Below are 5,136 nucleotides of genomic sequence, written 5' to 3'. Positions count from 1 at the left end.
TCTCACTTTGTTTAAGTTTAATGTCACCACAAAAAATATATTACAAATACTTCATCATCAAAGGAAAGGGGGGGAATGTCATGAAGACGTCTGTTTGGAATCCATTAGTGCAATCATTGCTGTGTCTATTCATGAATTTTCTGATTTTGATTTAAATAATAATTTTTTCCCTGAGGCTCTTTGAGCCAGTTAATAGCAGCAGAGTTGTACAGAATTGTTTCCCATTGTGGAAGAATCTAGGACCACCGGGCATGACCTCCGGTTAAGGGACAGAGTTGGAGCAGAGGGGAAGATTAATTTTCTTCTGAAATTAGCACTTCTGTGGGATTCTTTACCACAGCAGGCTGTGGAGACTGCGTTGTCTTGTACGTCCAAGGCTAAAATAGATTTTTATTAGTAAGGGGATGAAAGGATATGGGGGGAAAAGGCAGGAAAGTGGAGTTGAAGATTGTCAAACCAGCCATAATCTCATGGAAGATGGAGCAGACTCAGTGGACTGAATGGTGTATTTCTACGTCTTATGGTAATTCTTGATGTAATACAAAATATTGTAAGTAGATAATTTGTGGAAAAACTAAAAGAACTGTGGATGCTGTAAATCACAAAAAAAAATAGAAATTGCTGAAAAAGCCCTGCAAATCTGGTAGCATCTACTAACTCTGACTTCTCTCCACAGATGCTGCCAGACCAGTTGAGCTTTTAAAACCATGTCTATTTTTGTTTTAAATAATCTGTGAATTGATGGCCTGTAGCTCCGCCAGAAAATTTTGCAGCACAAGGAGGCTATTTCACTGATTGGTGCCTTTGCTAACTCTGATTGAGTTATCAAATTAGACATGTTCCTTTACTCTTCCCTCATAGACCTGCATTTTTAAACTTTTCAAGTAAACATTCAGTTCTCATTTGAAAGGTATGTTTCTTTTCTGGATTTTGAATTGGATGTTAAGTTTTAAAATGGGCCAATTTCTTTCTTAGCCTTTGTGTTTATATATAATTTATTTTTTCCCAGGACTGGCACAGTGCATTGGGAGCAACATTTGTTTAACAAAGCTTTTCACCACTTCTGATTCTCGGTATTGTAGATGTTGCTTGCCGTAGGGAGTGGATATCTGATCCCCTTACTATAGGGCCTTTTTTGCTCACCACCTACTGGTGGGAGACTTTGGAACAAGTTATCCACTGCCTTAATCTAGAGGTTGAGAAGAAAATTAAATTTGTTATCTTTTTCCAGATATGTCTGCTCTTTTTTTTGGGCTTCTTTTTAAACTGCTAGTCACATTTTGAGGTGATGGGTGTTCTTGAGTTTCACAGCTTCTGCTTTGAGTTCTACTACTTTGCAATTTTTTGCAATTTTCAAACTATTTACTTGATTATTGCACATGATTCTGTTGTCTGGTTCCTCTTTAAGGACGTTAGACAGCTCTGATCAGAATGTTTTGAATGAATTTGCATAGGTGTCCCACAATACCAAAGTGGTCAAATCAACACGAACACAAGCTGGTACCAATGCAAAACAGTCCCAACTTAATCAGGAACAAAGTTACAATAGCCTTTAATACTAAACATGTTATCTCTAATCCTATTGGGCTCCGTAAGGTTACAATATGTCTAGAGTCTCTTGTAGATTTGTGCAGTTGCTCTCTCTCTAGTGTTGTCTCTGGATCTGTGAAGCTGCTTTCTTCCTCTCTCCCTCTCCATGATTAGCTGGTCTCTGCTTCTTGCCATGTCGGTCTCCTCAGAAGGTTTCAAGCTGCATTCCAAGAGTGAGATCTGCAGGTGAACCCTTTTCTATAGCTATTAGATGGTCTTTTGGAACTTTGGCCAATCAGGGAAGTACACTTAATAGCTTGAAGTGATGTCAGGTTACTGTTAGTTTCTTTGTGTAGCAGGGTCTGGTCCCCTTCTGTTGGGGCCCTCTGTTTCATGGATAAGTTGTTTGGGGTATGTCTTGTCCAGGATAACTGTTGCCTTTTAAGTTATGCTAATGTAATTAACACCTCGCTGCTGTGTTTGTACTGTGTCTTTTGCGCTTTCAGTTTTACTTGGTCGATGTACCCAGCGTCCCTTGTTGTTTAGCCAAGTTAGCAATCTCTGTATTTTATCAGTCAAGAGGCTACTACAATGCTGAAATAAATTGGCTTACTTTTCACAGGTCATACACCATTGCTACTGTGCTGAGATTTGAATCTTGACCTTTGAGATGTTAACTTCAACAATACATAAGAAAATGGGAACAGCAGCTACATTATTATTTGTAAATATTTTTTTCTTCAAGTAAAGCTTGTGGGTGATGTTTGCAATGCCACTAAAGTAGAGAAGAGTTGATGCTTTCATATTGGGTGAGGATCATGAGAAGATACTAAGTGTCACCAAAACTAATGGTACATTTGATACTTCAGTTAATATGATGGGTTCTGATGTCCCTCTCTAAACTGAGTCAGATTTAGAATGTAAATGCTTTGTAGTATAGAACTTAAACATTGCTAAAGAAGGTTAGAGGTAGAAACTGTCTGTCTTGCACTCCTCAGAATTTGGAGGCAAGAAGTGTTTTGTTTTACAAAGTGCAATGTAAATTCCTCTTGCCTATGTAAGTCCAGGTTCTGAATCTTATGTATGGAACTTCTAGCGCACACACGCATGCATCACAGAGCGAATCTGGACAATGATTTTAAATTGATTTCTAGTCTGCCTCTTGGCATAGTCCAGATTATTTAATAAATGATTTCCAATAAAAGAATCCCATCTAATGGTGGATATTTTCCTGAAGTTTCCAGGACGGGCTGTTTGAGGTTTAGCAGTATGCTGCCAACTGAGATGATTAATGGGACATATTGTTTGTTGCAGTCTGCTAGTCACAGGGTATACCTAATATCACACTGGCACTAAAACTCTGATCATGTTACTGTTTCGTGTGGTATGCAAAACATTGGCTTGATGGCGGCATCTTTGTTAGTGGAGAAAGTCCCTCAGATTTACTGCATAGTTGCAGCATGAGACAGCTAGCTTCACTTGTTCTAATCTTTTCATAGCGTTCAGAACTTCATCATCCAGTCTGATACTGAGTTAAGCATCCTACCCTGTTTCTAGCATAAGAATGCTTACTTCCACCTTTTATACCATCTCATTTACACAAACTGATTTACTTTTCATCTTGTTACTGTCTTATTGCAGTTATAAGCAGGTTAATAAATACCATAGAAATTTAAATTAAAAGCCCCAAAGACTTACAACTGGAAATCTGTTGGTTATGATTTATGGTTTGATATAACTGGTGGCATCAGTACCAGAGCCTCACCCATTCTCTCTGTTTGAAGAAATCAAGAAACATATGTCTTGTTTACTGTGCCATCTAACTATGAGCAGAAAGTTGTAAATAGACATTGATAAGTGAGCAGGCAAAACTGATAAGATGGAGATTTAATGTGAGGTAGTTCTGTTCCTACATTATTTTATAATTAAAATGGAAATAGCAAAAAAAAAAGAAAAAATGGAATTCCGGGTGTAGGTTTGCTCGCTGAGCTGTAGGTTTGATGTCCAGACATTTCATTACCTGATTAGGTAACATCATCGGTGGCGACCTCCAAGTGAAGCGAAGCTGTTGTCTCCTGCTTTCTATTTATATGTTTGTCCTGGATGGGGTTCCTGGGGTTTGTGGTGATGTCATTTCCTGTTTGTTTTCTGAGGGGTTGATAGATGGCATCTAGATCTATGTGTTTGTTTATGGTGTTGTGGTTGGAGTGCCAGGCCTCTAGGAATTCTCTGGCATGTCTTTGCTTAGCTTGTCCCAGGATAGATGTGTTGTCCCAGTCGAAATGGTGTTTTTTTTTTCAGTTTTAGTAGCAAAAGTTGTACTTGTATTTTTGTTATGAAATGTTTAGATTTAACTCCTGTTCTCCGTGTCTTGCACAATGAAGTTTTCCCAAACTTAGCTCAAAGAATACTGATAATATAACAGTCACTTCCTAATGTATGTTTTATATCTAAATCCCAAAGTAATTGACCAAGGTTTGAGCGTTGTTTGTAAATACTCAGTTGGATACATGGGTGTCTTTACTGATGATGGTTGATAGTTTTTAAAAAAAAAAGCAATAGAAGGTCAGACTTTCGTTTTTGAAGGTAAACAGTTTGTTAACCCAACTGTGGTCAGGAAATATCTTTTTTCTAATCCCATACTCAGCTCTTGTCAAGTTACTGTTAAATACTACTACAGTGCCACCTCCAGGTTCAGTTGCATGCATATTCAATTGAGCATGCTATTCGATAATACCCTTGCCTCAAATTTTGCTTCAAACTTAAAATCCAGGATGGCATTATAAAAGCAATTTCCATTCTTTATTTCACTGTCAGCACTGAAGTCATGAGTTGTATCATGCCTGAAGTCCATTCCTGAAAGTCTTGCTGAGTAACTTTATCCGTCCCTTCAAAAACATTTTCAACAGCTGCTTCATTTATATAGCACCTTTAACATTCTCAATCACCAAGCCATTTAGAAAATATAAGGGCATGACCAGAAGCTGCTTCACAGAATTAGCTTTGGAGGAGAGAGAAAGAAAGAGACAGGTTTGCATAAAAAAATTTAGAACTTAAATCCCAGGCAGCTGAAGAAACTGGCGAATGAGAACGTACTGCAGAGATTTCAGATACCTTTAGGATTAGAAGAGGTTAGGGAAATGAGAACAATGTTACTAAACAAGTAATCCGGAAGCCTTGGGCTGAAATTCTTGGAACACCATAAAATCCCACTGCCAAAACTTTTTTTTTCATCTGACATTCCTGTTTTTTTGTTTTGCCCTGGAGTATTGCTTATATTTTCACCAAATTACCCATGGCTGAGTGTTATATGTGTAGTGACAGTAAAAATAAGTCATTGTGCTAACATTTTATATTTTCCACCACCAGGAAAACACCCATGTGGCTAGTGGAACGTTTAACAAACAAAGTCTGATAAAGGCAATTCTTTAGTGAAAATGTGAAGGGAGGGAAGGAAGGGACAAAACCTTTTTGTTTATTCTTATAGGGCAATTGGGTGTCATTAAACTTAATCAATGAATAACTATATATCTGGACTAAAAAGTTAGCCTCAGTAATAGTGACAAAGTCCTGAATCTTATATTTTAAAGCCTCTTTATGAGTTGG

Source organism: Chiloscyllium punctatum, chromosome 1 (assembly GCF_047496795.1).
Source record: "Chiloscyllium punctatum isolate Juve2018m chromosome 1, sChiPun1.3, whole genome shotgun sequence".
Taxonomy (NCBI): Eukaryota; Metazoa; Chordata; class Chondrichthyes; order Orectolobiformes; family Hemiscylliidae; genus Chiloscyllium; species Chiloscyllium punctatum.
The sequence above is the reverse complement of the archived record's forward strand: the minus strand, read 5'-3'. Positions refer to the sequence as shown.